General features: G+C 33.8%; 2 protein-coding genes across 13 annotated transcripts in view; one reads left to right on the forward strand and one right to left on the reverse strand.

Moving 5' to 3' along the window:
- LOC145685882 (endoplasmic reticulum lectin 1) overlaps positions 1-15,707 on the reverse strand; it is a 93,371-nt gene that overhangs the window by 55,322 nt on the left and 22,342 nt on the right. The gene's annotated exons all lie outside the window — the stretch shown is intronic.
- The window catches only part of LOC145685884 (bifunctional protein GlmU-like), a 54,609-nt gene continuing 51,249 nt past the window's right edge, over positions 12,348-15,707 (forward strand). Inside the window, exon 1 of the mRNA XM_081758616.1 lies at positions 12,348-12,457. The gene's annotated coding sequence lies outside the window, so the exon portion shown is untranslated. The remainder of the gene's footprint in view (positions 12,458-15,707) is intronic.

Consider the following 15,707-nt stretch of genomic DNA (forward strand, 5'->3'; position numbering starts at 1 on the left):
AACTCAGAAATAAGCTCTAAAGACATCATGTATTGCCCGTTGTGCAGAGAATTGAATTTTTCTTCGTGACTACGTAAAGGAAGCCCGCGACTTGTCAACTTCTTTACGACAGAAAAAACTCTTCTTACAATGTGACTTCTGAATATGTGATTGAGGCACCACTCGGCACGATCGTCACTAACGAAATTTGCACTCTCACTGTCACAATCACTAATTCCTACGAACTGAGGAGACACTACTTTAAGTGTACTTTCTTCATACACAAAACCCACAATATTGTCAACATTTTTCGTTTCACAGAGTTCACCCGATGTAACCGCTTCCATATCAATTACTGAGCTGCTTTCGGAAATCACTTGTTCAGTTCGCCTAAAAAATGTATCCAGTGTAAAAAGCATTTTCTTTAAGGTTGCTTCTCCTTCACGCTGAAAAAAAAACACCAAATCGCAAACGCACTAACAACCAACTGAATGCACCAGAAAATACGGTAAGGCAAAAACTAGTTACATCGAATTAGATATCTGCGTAATTATTTATTGCAAAGCGCCAATACTCGTCTGCATATAACAGAAGTATCTCCGAGTAGATTAATAACACGGTTAAAAAGCAACCACTTTTTAGGCTCATGCGAAAGATGCACTAACTCACTTAACAGGAATTTAAAAAATGACCGACTGTATTTTCTTTCGCTCTGTCTTTTATATATATTTTTTAAAAAAAGACTGACATTGTACAGGCAATGCGACTATGCGAGTTTCAAACAATCAGTCTTCTTTGTCGCCTGGCCATTGGTTTCACAAGGGTGGTGACAAATCAACGGTTTATTGACAAAAACAAAACAGCAAGATTGGGTGGGCGGCTTGCATTATTGTCATTGCAAGCGAAAAAAGTCACAGCACAGATTAAAAAACAAAGTGATTGACGCCTCAATTCGAATCTGAAGGAAGCAGAGCAGACGGAACATCTCGATAACACATATGATATATACAATACACCAAGGTTTCTTCCGTATGAAGCGAAAGTGTTATAAACCATAGATTTGAAACATTTGTTTCAAAGGTCTAAATTGTTACTGCGTACGTAAGACATTTTTTATATTCTGGAGAAACGATTTGCCGCCCTCAAGAGTTGCCGCCCCTAGGCACGTGCCTAGTGGGCCTATTTGGTAATCCGCCACTGGTAGTTCTCGAAGAGTAGGGTAAAGATTGTGATCCACAAGCATGTTGGAAAATTTTTTTTATTAAACTAATTAAAAGTGGAAAAGTAAAGTCAGAAATGCCTTTTTCTGCAGGCATGGTGCAGAAAACACACAAGACCATCTGAAAGATATTATTTCTGATTATTATTTGTCCATTGTTATGCAAAGTTTAAGTTATATTACGAGGTTCATTCCGAATGTAATGCCTCCTTTTTGTGTGTGTATATGTTGAGTGATCTATAAGCTAAGGCAGACGGTGATAATAACAAATTAATGAAATGGTGGAATGAATAAAGTGGGAGCAAATTGTAAAAATGTTTGGGGAAGACATCGAAAAAAATTCCCATGTCAAATAATACTATTAGTGCAATATTATTAGATATTCAAGACATATCAAACAATATTGAATCTCAAACTACAGAATTACTCCCTCAGGTTGTTTTTTTTTTTTTTTTTTTTCTATGAAGTTGGACGAGTCAACTGACGTCACAATTCAAGGACAGTTATTAACATTTGTCATATTCATTCATGATGAAAGCATATTGGACAGTTTTTATTTTGTAAAACGCTCTCTCAGACAACTGAGGGACACGATATATTTGACTTAGTAAGTGATTATTTTGATGCAGCAGGCATGTCACAGAAATCCTGTTTGAGTATTTGCACTGATGGCGCTCCCTCTATGACAGGTTCTGTAAAGGGATTTTCGAATTTAGCAAAACAAAAGAATACGGTAATAACATTTACATATTACTTTCTCCATAGAGAAGTCCCTATTTTATATTATTCACTTATTCCTGAACCTACAGAAGTATTAAATCAAGTGGTAAAAATGGTTAATTACATAAAAGCAAATTCTCTTGAAACAAGGTTATTTTCAGATCTATGTTCTATAATGGATTGTGAATAAACTCAGAAGTGAAGTGGTTGTCTCGTGGTAACGTATTGTCAAGATTTTATGCACTTAAAGAACAACTTCTATTCTTTCTGTCAGAAGAAAGTGAATATGCCGATTTCCTTACTAATGATTGTTGGTGCAATAAAGTTGCTTTTCTTGCTGACACTTCCAAACATTCAATGCGCTGAACAAAAACATGTGCAGGGAAAGAACGAAAATATCCTAACCTCAAGTGACAAAGTTTGCTCATTCAAGAAGAAACTCTCACATTGGGAGGACAGAATTAGAAAACAGAACAAAATTTGAGTTTACAAGGTGCTGTAAAATTCACACAAACCTCATTTCAGACACATTGTCTTTTTTGTGTACTTATGTTAAAAAGTATTTTCCTACGTTTCAGTTGACTTCGTTTTACTGGGTGAGGGATTCTTTGCGCCTTCTGTCCTACAGTCAGCAGAATTAAATGTATAGGAAGAAAGTGAATTGGTCGATGTGAGGAATGACCGGGGTTTGAAGCTCCAGCACACAGCAAGATATGGGATCATTCTGGATTTCTCTCCGGGAAGAATATCCAATTATTTCTGCAAAGGCTGTGAAAGTTCTCATTCCCCTTTTCTACATCTTATTTAAGTGAAGCAGGATTTTCTGCAATGAACACGATCAAGTATAAAAATATAGGCCACAGCTGTGAACTCTGGAACATCATATGAGGGTGTGTTTGTCAACTACCCGTTCACAATTGAAGATGATTATGAAAAAAAAAATGTATTTGTTATCACTGTTATGACCATTATCGCTTCTTTATTGTTGCAGACTATTTCGTAATTTGAAATTTAAAAATATAATTTGTAACGTACCGTTTATCGGTACCTCACATTAGTGTTGTTATTATTTCGTTTGTTGGGTTGTATGGTCCCCATTGGGTAAAATCATGCCATTCATTTTAATATTTGTTCGATTTCATTTGTTTCTGAATGTTAATTACTAGTAGTTATTCATGATATGTTATTAATAATATAATGAAAACCGCTAGATGGAAAGGTTATCCTATATCTGCACACTATAATTACAACTAATACTACGCTTGAATCAAAATTAATTATGAAGGTGATTTTAACATTATATCAAATTCTTCTAAATTTTCTACATAAATTCTATTATTTATTCGTATTAACATGATGAAAGCATAATTCTTATTATTTAAAACTCACCCGTTATATCTGTAATTAGCAATATACATGTGCGTAAATAGTAGAGTTACACATTAAAGCATGCTGTAACAGCTAGCGGTGATCGTTATTCAACTGTCGTGTGTTTGTTGCATGTTAAGTGGCAAGGGCCAATATGGCGCCTCCCCGGTCGAGAAAACGAATATGTGGGGGAGGTTGATTGGTTACTTTGATGTGTAAGGAACGACGTAAGTAGGTGAATATGTAAAATTATTTTTTTCAAAGTTTGGGAAATTCTTAGAAGAGTTGAAATGTTATAATTTGTTAATAATTCGTTAGGTTTAAAAATTAAAAGAAAGTAATTCTGGTAAAAATTTCTTAGTTTGCAATATGAAAATATGGTGTAGCCTGGGGTGTGTAGTGGCCAGGTATTGAATGACGCACTTACCCTCGTTGCCGATGTAAAGTGATGTGACGCATTCAGAGCCCTCCACAAATATTCAAATTTTTACCAGCAAAAACGTTGTATTAGGTGTAACAACTTCTAAATTTCGTCTTTCGGCATAACCTGTGTATTTGGACTAAAGTTTGGAGGCTCTGAAATCAAAATTTAATTTTTAACATTTTTCGGTAGCGTCACAATGAAGAGTCATCCATAGCTGGGACTTGGAAAGCATGGCGGATGATAGGTTTGTTGTCTTACTTATCGGGACCGCTTTGGAGCTTGTCCCTACAGTAACCTGAAGAGGTGAGAGCCAGAGGAGTCCAGGGTCGTCAAACAACTTATCAGGTAAACTAAGTTTACAGTTTTCGTCTTGTCAGACCATTCGGACTGTTGACAACAAGATCTATGGTACCATTCGTGTGGTGAACTTTAAAACATTGGCAAATATTAACTGTTTACAAAATTTTTATCAGTAATTAACAATAGCATGACGAACATGTGCGAATAGTACCTTGTATTGCGTCACGCATCTCATAGTTTCACCGTAATATGTCCGCTAATATTAGCAGCAAAATTTAATATGTAACTTCTAGCAGCTAGATTATTCGGTACAACTGTAGAATAAGTCTCAGAAAAAAAAATGCTTCCGGTTTTCGTGAAAGGTTCGCTCAGGTCAACTTGTCACTCTTCATTAATTAGTTCTCAGTGTATTGATACATGGAATAAAATATTATGTCTAGATTATAATCAGGAAAGTGCTAACTTTGTAAAACATCGTAGATTTTTCTTTTCTTTTCTTTTTCATTCATATCATCTGTATATATTGCATGTTCATTAATACTAATAATTAGTGTAGTAATTATTATGTTGTAAAATGTGATCCCATGGTATGTAAGCCAATTTACAATATGCTACAAATATATACTTTACGAAATGTTTTTCTAAATGAAATGATAATGTAGTATGTAATTATGGGCACATAAGCAATACGTGACAGAAGTGCACGGAACATTTCTTATTTTATTTATTTCTCGCACTTTCCTAATTTTGAACGCAAGACTGATGGATCAATTTATAATTATAATGATCGTTAGTAGGTGAAATACTGTCATTATGAAGATAGTTCATTGAAGAATAACCTATTTGACCTGCCAGATAAGCTACTTACAATGTATCATTTATATGCTTATCCTTTCTTCTTTGTACCGGGAAGCTATTGATATGGAAATTTTGTTATAATAACAATATGTTTATTAAAAAAAAACTATGTGATGACATAGGTAAAAACTGAAACATTGTAAAGTCGAGATATTTGAAACAAAACTTATTTGAAAACTATAATTAAAAAATTTTATATCAACCTATTATAAATTGTAATTTGATTCTGAAATTGAAACAATAAATAATAATTCCAAATCTGAATCTATGATTCGAGTTCAGAAAGTCCTATTAAAATTTAAGCGTAGATTAGATGATAATAATAATGTACATTGTAAGTTCGTGTCGAACATGTGCTAGATGGCACACTGACTAAAGTCTCATTGTTGGTCTACCACTTTAGCAAGAACCTGTGATTAATTTTAAAATTAGTTGCGCATGTAAATTAGAAATTATTATTATATTTATTTTTTTATTTGGCTACATGTAAGATCTTAACAAAATTGACATCTCTTTTATGGCCGAAGATTCTATTTATTTTGATGTTAAAACATAATAAATGAAAACGTGCTACAAATTGGCGACTACATTCATGATTTTTTTGATCCAAAATAGTCGTTTCAAAATTGGCGACCCAGCCAGGATTATTCATTTCTTTTTCAAAATTAAAATGTTAGCTATAGTAGGTAAGACTGAGATGAATTTTGGAATAATTAGCGGAAATACTGGGGTGAAGCTGGGAGATGCGTGACTCAATTAGTATAAATGTGAAATGAGTGAAACAGCTATGATGCATGAATCTGAACGGTATAGTTGTAATGGTACTTACAATGCTGAGAACACTTTATCAATTTGCTGTGAAAGTCGTGAGAAATGGTACCATATAAATTGTCTAAATATTTCTGAAGCGGAACAAGAGGTGTTAAAACAGTCGGAGGAAAAATGGTTCTGTGCAAACTGTGAAGGTGAATAGTATGTCGAATCAGATGTTGAAAAAGTGGGTCGTAAACAACACACGAAGAAAGTTGTCCCGAAAATTGAAATTGGGGGAGATCCACTGTTAGAAAAATTGGTTGACATAATTAAGGACTTAAAATCTGAGGTTTCGGTGGTGCAAAAGGAACTAAAATCTGAGGTTTCGGCTGTACGAATAGAACTCACTAATTAAATGACCATTAATAAGAATGATTTGAAATCTGAAATGAAAGCTGAACTGATGAGTAGTGAAATTGTATCTTTAAAAGAATCTTTTGCGTCTATAAAGGGGGAACTAAAAATCGAAGTGTCTAAATTAAGAAATGAAATTGAGGAAACGAAACAGAATTTAGGTCAAACTGTAGAATGTGTACGTGAAAATTGTATGACGGAAATACATAGTGTAAATCAGAGTATGAATAATGTTAGGTTAGTTTTAGATAAGGTAACTAGAAATTTTACTGAATTTACTGAGAATATAGAGTGTAAGTTAGGAGTTACTACTAAGGATGTGTCAATGTTGAAAAGTGAATGCGGAGTATTACCTTAAAATTTTAAACTGAGTTAAAAAATGTTAAAAAGCGACAAGTTGATGACTATAGAAAATTTTGTGATGTAAATGAACAAACCGTGAACATGATAAAGGTACTGGAGGGCGATGTAATTGATGCATATCGACAAAATTGGGAACGATGTGAACACCGAGAATTTGAGAAAGCTATTTGAACCTCATTCGAGTGATAAGACATACAAAGAATGAAAATTTTCCTCGTGAAGGAAATTTGGCCGATAGTGACAGAAGTTGTCAGGATGTTAGGGAACCTCCAGTTCCAAAATTTGGTAGAATCCAATTTGAGGAAATTATAAAAATGACCGGTGTCTCTTCCTCATCTCATGCGGAAGAAATTGGAAATGAATTCTCTCGCAAACATAAGAGAGTTAAACAACAAAGTAAAGGGAAAGTATCATGGTGCGAATCATCTACTGAGCGATGTAATCCAGTAGGTCTTGTTGCTAGTGAGCCTGAAACCGTTGAAATGTCCAAATTACATCGCGAGAATTGACACTGGGACAACAGTTCTTCGTATAAAAGGGGTGCAGGAACGTACTGCATCACTTTCCGAAATTTGATGGACAGTTGACCCAGGGAGTGGCACAAATCTTTTTAGACGATCTGCTACAAACGATGAACAAGTATGTTCTTACAGATAGGGATCGCTTATACATAATAGCGCGTGTTTTGGAAAAGTCTGCAAAGAAATGGTATAGAAGTATTGCATCGCAAATAAAAACCTTTCCTGATTTCATAAAGCTATTTAAGATGCAATACATATCGGAACGAATGGAGAGGACGCAGAAACGTCATCTTTATTCGTTGCGATATGACAAAACAAAACATTCTTCTCTTCTCGGGTTTGTCCGTCATATTGTTGAAAAATATAATTCTATCGTAACTTCTCCTTCCGACCAGAAATTAAGATTTAATTTTAGATTGTCTTCCTGGGGAGTAATCTAAAATTTTGAAATTAGGTTCGGTTGGTACAGTACAAGATCTCATATTAAGAATTGCAGAGTTAGAATGTAGTCCAAATTCTGTTTCAGAAAGTTATGGGGGTGCGAAATTCCAAAACAGAAAACCCCAAATTAGAAAAACATTTATTTCGCCAACTCATCCTAATAAAATGAATAATGCGGTGCAAACTGAACCGATAAAAAGAGAAGGGTTAGAAAAAGAAAATAATTTCGGCAATAATAAACCTCGGAAATTTAACCGATTAACTTGGAAGAAAACCAGGAATCCAAAACCCAGTTGGGAAAATAGTAATGTAAATAGACCTATGCCGCCATTCCCTATGATGTTCAGACACGTACCAGTATCCTATGCGGTACCGGGAATGTACAATTTTAACAGTATAAAACCACCTGTTGCTCAATTTCTTTCGGATCCAATGATGACATCTCCATTTTCTTCAAATGTACCTATAGTGACTACAGTCACATGTTCATTAAATCCGTCATATTCATCTGTTGCAGCGGAATCAGTCGTTAACAATAATGTTTCTCAGTTCATTAACAACCCTGTTATTAATTCGGAAAACATATTGAGCAGTCGCCATTAAGGGGAGACGATGGCTGCTCGACTGAACTTCTCTCCCCAAATCAAAACTTTAAAATCGAAAATGAAATCGTTCCTAAACAAAATGAGTTTGTATTGCCTTCTTTGAAACTATTGACATACTTTGTTCTGAAGGAAGAAGAAGGAAATATATCTAATCAAGATTTTGAGATATTTCCTTCCCCTTCTTTAAATTGTAAGGTGGGGAAAATACAGATAAAATGTATCCTGGACACAGGAGCTGAACTGAATCTTCTAAATTATAATATTTGGCAAAACCTTCAAAGTTCTTTCCGTTTGGCTAAGCTCAAACCTGTGCTCAGTGTACATTTAAATGCATTTGCGGGAAAAGATAGTTTTCCAGTAAAAGGATTGTTGGAACTAACTTTAAATATTCAGGATAACCTTTTCGATGTACCGGTATTTGTAGTAGAAGACATGAAAGCTGGATTGTTATTAGGTTCGCCTTTCTTTGCTAAGTTCCAAGTCACTTTGGACAGTAGCAATAAGAAATTAATTTTGAAAAATAAACATCAAGAAGAAGTGACCTTGGACATTTCGTATCCGAAGATATTGTTAATTCACGTAGAAAATGCTAAAACTTTAATTGAATCAAATCAAGATCCTTCTCCTTCTGAGGAACATAAAAATAATTTTGGTGAAATTTCGGAAAATGAAATTCAAGAATATATAGATGATCGACATGATTTAGATATAGATACTAAGATGAAACTACAAAATTTGTTATTAAAATATGAACATTTATTTTGTGAGTACCCTAAGCCAATAAATTGTGAGCCTTATAAAATCGAGCTTAGTGATCAAGAACCCGTTGTAGGAAAAATATGTCCAATTCCTCAAGCCATGCAGAAAGAGTTTGAGGAAGAACTTAATAAATGGATAAAGTTAGGAATAGCAAAAGAACAAGCAAGCAGTTACAGGAACCCTATCCATTGCATAAGAAAATCTTTGGGGGGCGTGAGGCCAGTGATCGATCTTCGATCCCTGAATTCTAAGGTCATAAGCCCTAGAATCCAGGTTGAACCAATAAACGAAATACTTTCCCGGATTTCTGGAGCAAAAATTTTTAGATCGATGGATGCCACCATGAGTTATTACGGTGTGAAGCTTCATCCTGATTCCTTTCCATGCACTAGCTTCATTTATCTAGGACGACAAAATGTTTTATGCGTCTTACCAATGGGACTTAAATCTAGTCCTAGTATTTTCCAAAACGTCATGAATTCTTATTTTGGATTAGATACTAGAAAATTTGTTGTAGTCTATCTCGATGATTTGTTGTTTTAGTTCGAACCTGATTGAACATTTTGACCATTTGGAAAAACTTTTCAAAATTCTAGAATTTGGAAACTGCTTTAAATTTTAAGAAATGTCAGTTTGTGAAAACTGAAATTTAATTTCTCGGGCATGTTGTGAATGGAAAGGAATTGAAACCTAATCCTAAGCAAAATGAAGCCATCAAATGTTTTCCGGTTCCTAAAAATAAAAAGAAATTACGATCCTTTTTAGGTATTCTGTCGTGGAGGAGAAAATTTATCCCTCAATTTGCTGCGTTAACAGCTCCATTCTTTGATCTTTTAAAGAAAGATAGGAAGTATTGTTTTACAGAGGAACTAATGAATAAATTTCAACAATTAAGAGAGTTGCTAAGTGAACCTCCTGCACTTAGTCAACCAGATTTTAACAAGCCTTTTCATTTATTTTAGGATGCATCATTAGAAAATTTGGCGGGTTATCTGGCTCAATATGATAATGACGGAGAACTTTTGGTTATCGAATATGGAAGTCGAAAATTAAAACTCTATGAAGTGTCTTACTCGATCTTTCAATTGGAATTATTAGCTGTTTTATTTTTATGTGAGCATTTCTCGTATTACATATTAGGCAGAAAAGTTACGGTCCACTGTGATAATAGTGCAGTAACGTATGCCTTTACTTTACAAAATCTCGATCCTAGAACTACCAAAATTTTGCTGAAGCTCCAAAGATTTGATCTCCGATTTGAGCACATTAAGGGAGTAGATAATAAAATTGCAGATATATTAAGTAGAAATATGCCTGAACTTCCTGCTAAGTCAGAAGAATATCAAGTAAATTTCATTAATTATAATCAAAATACTTTGTTTGATATAAATGAATTGGAACGGATGCAATCATCTGACAAATATTCTCGTGAATTGAGAACTATGATGAATGGAATCTATGAAATCTCGAATTAGGATCATAAATAATCTGATTTATCTTCAAAATTCCAAAACCAAGAATTGGCTGCTAGTAATTCCGGAACCTCTAATTGAAAGAACAGTAAGACAAATTCATGAGACAGGACATTTTGGAGTTGCTAAATTTGTGAAATTAGTACAAGAGTTATTCTTTTGGAAGGGTCAAAAACGAACGTTTCGGCAATATATAAATAATTACGAATTATGTGCGCGAACGAAATTTTCAAACCGAATTACTGCTCGAAAAGACTTGCATATTGAGGCAGATAAACCACATCAGAAGGTGTGTGTTGATCTCGTAGGTAGGCTTACATGTAGTTACGGATTTTATTATGTATTATTGATTGTTAATGTTTATTCTAGATTCCTTTGCTACTTACCATCAAGAACAGCAACAACTGCTGAAATTATTCGAACCCTTGAGAAGGATTACTTTTATCTTTGTCTTTATCCAAATTATATCGTCTACGATCAGGGCCAACAGTTTGTTTCCCAGAAGTGGAAAGATTATTGTATGATAATCAAATTCAGCATATTCTGATCTCTCCTTACAACCCTCAGGCGAACGGGATCCTGGAGAGATCGCATCGCGAATTGAATAGAATCATCTGATTGTTAGTAGCAGTAATCATACTAAGTGGAAAAATGTCTTGAAAGTCGCACAAGACCTGTTAAATTACTCTTACAATAGTTCCATTAACTGTACGCCAGCAGAAGTGTTCATTCTTTCTCAGCTGTAGGCTGATTTCGGGAGAAATTTCCTTGGCCTCCTGAACTGCAAAATTTAGAGAATTCAAAGACGTATATACAAGTGGAACCTCGATTATTATCCAAAAGGAAGAGGAAAACGAAAAATAATGTAGTCGAAGTTAACGAGGGGAATTTGGTAATGGTCAAAACTCATTTTCTATCGGATGCTTTTAAAATGTAACGCACAAATATTTGCATGTGTATACTGAACTTTATTTTGTGTCGAAAGTACAACATAATTCAGTATTTTTGAAAGATTTAAGGGGGAGAGAAGTGCCAGTCCAAAATTTAACAAATGTTAAATTATTTAATTGTTCGGAAGAGAAGCGAAATGAGTTACTGAAAGATTTCAAATAAGTAAAAAGAACTTTTTTTCGAGGCCGCTGGGAAAAATGTAACGTACCGTTTATCGGTACCTCACATTAGTGTTGTTATTATTTCCTTTGTTGGGTTGTATGGTCCCCATTGGGTAAAATCATGCCATTCATTTTAATATTTGTTCGATTTGATTTGTTACTGAATGTTAATTACTAATGTTTATTCATGATATATTATTAATAATATAATGCAAACCGCTAGATGGGGAGGTTATCCTATATCTGCACACTATAATTACAAGTAATACTACGCTTGAATCAAAATTAATTATGAAGGTGATTTTAACATTATATCAAATTCTTCTAAATTTTCTACATAAATACTATTATTTATTCGTATTAACATGATGAAAGCATAATTCTTATTATTTAAAACTCACACATTATATCTGTAATTAGCAATATACACGTGTGTAAATAGTAGAGTTACACATTAAAGCATGCTGTAACAGCTAGCGGTGATCGTTATTCAACTGTCGTGTGTTTGTTGCATGTTAAGTGGCAAGGGCCAATATGGCGCCTCCCAGGTCGAGAAAACGAATATGTGGGGGAGGTTGATTGGTTACTTTGATGTGTAAGGAACGACGTAAGTAGGTGAGATAGGTAAAATTATTTTTTTCAAAGTTTGGGAAATTCTTAGAAGAGTTGAAATGTTATAATTTGTTAATAATTCGTTAGGTTTAAAAATTAAAGAAAGTAATTCTGGTAAAAATTTCTTAGTTTGCAATATGAAAATATGATGTAGCCTGGGGTGTGTAGTGGCCAGGTATTGAATGACGCACTTACCCTCATTGCCGATGTAAAGTGATGTGACGCATTCAGAGCCCTCCACAAATATTCAAATTTTTACCAGCAAAAACGTTGTATTAGGTGTAACAACTTCTAAATTTCGTCTTTCGGCATAACCTGTGTATTTGGACTAAAGTTTGGAGGCTGTGAAATCAGAATTTAATTTTTAACATTTTTCGGTAGCGTCACAATGAAGAGTCATCCATAGCTGGGACTTGGAAAGCATGGCGGATGATAGGTTTGTTGTCTTACGTGTCGGGACCGCTTTGGGGCTTGTCCCTACAGTAACCTGAAAAGGTGAGAGCCAGAGGAGTCCTGGGTCGTCAAACAACTTATCAGGTAAACTAAGGTAAACATGTGCGAATAGTACCTTGTATTGCGTCACGCATCTCATAGTTTCACCGTAATATTTCCGCTAATATTAGCAGCAAAATTTAATATGTAACTTCTAGCAGCTAGATTATTCGGTACAACTGTAGAATAAGTCTCAGAAAAAAAAATGCTTCCGGTTTTCGTGAAAGGTTCGCTCAGGTCAACTTGTCACTCTTCATTAATTAGTTCTCAGTGTATTGATACATGGAATAAAATATTATGTCTAGATTATAATCAGGAAAGTGCTAACTTTGTAAAACATCGTAGATTTTTTTCTCTTCTTTTCTTTTTCATTCATATCATCTGTATATATTGCATGTTCATTAATACTAATAATTAGTGTAGTAATTATTATGTTGTAAAATGTGATTCCATGGTATGTAAGCCAATTTACAATATGCTACAAATATATACTTTACGAAATGTTTTTCTAAATGAAATGATAATGTAGTATGTAATTATGGGCACATAAGCAATGTGTGATAGAAGTGCACGGAACATTTTTTTATTTTATTTATTTCTCGCACTTTCCTAATTTTGAACGCAAGATTGATGGATCAATTTATAATTATAATGATCGTTAGTAGGTGAAATATTATGTCATTATGAAGATAGTTCATTGAAGAGTAACCTATTTGACCTGCCAGATAAGCTACTTACAATGTATCATTTATATGCTTATCCTTTCTTCTTTGTACCGGGAAGCTATTGATATGCAAATTTTGTTATAATAACAATATGTTTATTTTAAAAAAACTATGTTATGACATGAGGTAAAAACTGAAACATTGTAAAGTCGAGATATTTGAAACAAAATTTATTTGAAAACTATAATTAAAAATTTTTATATCAACCTATTATAAATTGTAATTTGATTCTGAAATTGAAACAAATAATAATAATTCCAAATCTGAATCTATGATTCGAGTTCAGAAAGTCCTATTAAAATTTAAGCATAGATTAGATGATAATAATAATGTACATTGTAAGTTTGTGTCGAACATGTGCTAGACGGCACACCGACTAAAGTCTCATTGTTGGTCTACCACTTTAGTAAGAACCTGTGATTAATTTTAAAATTCCGTTGCGCATGTAAATTAGAAATTATTATTATATTTATTTTTTATTTGGCTACATGTAAGATCTTAACAAAATTGACATCTCTTTTATGGCCCAAGATTCTATTTATTTTGATGTTAAAACATAATAAATGAAAACGTGCTAGAAACTGGCGACTACATTCATGATTTTTTTAAAATCCAAAATAAAGTCGTTTCACATTCAATCCTTTCGACAACGCAAACATGCATAAAAATTACCTACATTTGTGTTTTAAAGTACAAAAAATTTAATGGTTCCTTCGTTATTTAGTCTTCGTCCTTTTTAGTGAAAAGTTGGCTACAATTTTCGATATAAGAAGGTGTTTTTTCATAAACCTGAGTCCTATATTTCATTGCAATTTTTTTCTACTTTTAAATTAGAATGAAAAATAAGCATAATGGTTTATCACAAGGGAAAACCAGTGATCGAGCCTTCTTCTCTGTGCGATCAGTAATCACAGAAAAAAATAATAATTATAGAACAAATTAAGGTATGGATTATGCTTATAGCCTATTTGAAGTAAAATATGCAGTTTTATATTTTAGAAAATACTTTCCGTGAATAGGGCGTTCGGCGACGCCGAGAGACGTTATCAGTCATACGTTTGACGGGTTTAAGATCATAGGTGTCCCTTGGTACTCTTGGGATTCTTTCATTTCCTCCCAATTTCCTCATTCCACCATTTTATTCATTACCGTCTGTCTCCTTTAGACTCGGTCGTAAGTATGGGATGTTAAACTAAAACCTTAATTTAATTTCATAAATTGTGTGAAAAAAAATAGACCCTCTTGTTGAAGCCCCACATTTAGATATGAGCACGTGAATGCTTCACTGAATACTTATCTTAGACTATATATTTACCAAATTTCATGTAGTACGGTTAGCAGAGAGCAGATACGAAGATATAAAAGTTTCTAAAGATGAACGTTTTTGTGCGGAAAGATAGGGAGGATGATAAAGTGTGTATCTGTTTTTTTTTTATGTAAAACAGTAGCAGGTACGTGACTTTATAAGTAAAACTGGGGACGAAAAGCATTTATAATGAAGTAAATGTAGATACCAGCTAAAAGACAAGAACTAGCCGTGAATCATATGGTGATTCAGGCATATCAAAGAGGTTAAATACTACGAAAATTATGTTCTCGAAGTTTGTTTGTTTCACAAGATAAATTTTTCACAGATAGGATTATTAATTTATCATTTATAGTATTCCAAAATTTCCTAACCTATCTTTGTTAGGTGCTTCGAAAAGAAATTGTAGTGAGTAATTCGTTGAAATTATACAGGTATATCATAAAACACTATAAGGTTATTATAAATAATGTATGTTCTTTTCATATCACTCTCTCCTATTTGACCGACATGAAAATTTGAGTGGCCTTTCATACGTATACACAACCATGTAATACTTGGTTGTAACGTTGAACAGAATAATAGAGATGAGAAATGAAAATTATTAAAAGTTTTAGGTCCCACGATTATGCCGGCTAGTCTAAAGGAGACGGTCATGATGAGAAATGAAGGAAACGGTGGAATGAAGAAAGGGGGAGGAAGCGAGAGAACCCCGAGAAAACCCACGCACACGCTGTTTGTCCAAACGCCGGAATTATGGGCTATTTATGGACTAATTGGTGCTCTAATTCCGAGTTTGGGGCTGCTACCGTTTAGCAGGAGTTCTTTATCAAATTGTGGGATTTGGCTTAACTTCTAGCTATAAATTTAGTGCTATAATACTCCGATCAAATAATTAAAAAGCCGGAGTTATGGGTTATTTGTGTGCTAATTAGTTACTCTAATGTCGATTTTGGTTCTTCTATCGTTCGCAAGAAATCTCATGCAAGATTGGTATTGATTTCTAGATAACGTGGGATGATAATTTCAAAGTTACAGTGAGGAAACGTCGATGTCTCTTAACTGAAAATTGATTTATTTGCATTCTCCGAGAATGCAAGTATATATCTCTACTAGTAAATCCATGAATTGTCTTTTCACGTTTTTATGTTCAGTATGTTTGGAAGTAAGTAGTGTATATATAAAATTTATATAGTGAAATATCATATTATTTTTTTTAATTTTTTGTTTATAGGAAATGCCTCTTCGCCGTTGCTGGGGGCCG

Source organism: Thermobia domestica, chromosome 5 (assembly GCF_964235325.1).
Source record: "Thermobia domestica chromosome 5, izTheDome1.hap1.1, whole genome shotgun sequence".
Taxonomy (NCBI): Eukaryota; Metazoa; Arthropoda; class Insecta; order Zygentoma; family Lepismatidae; genus Thermobia; species Thermobia domestica.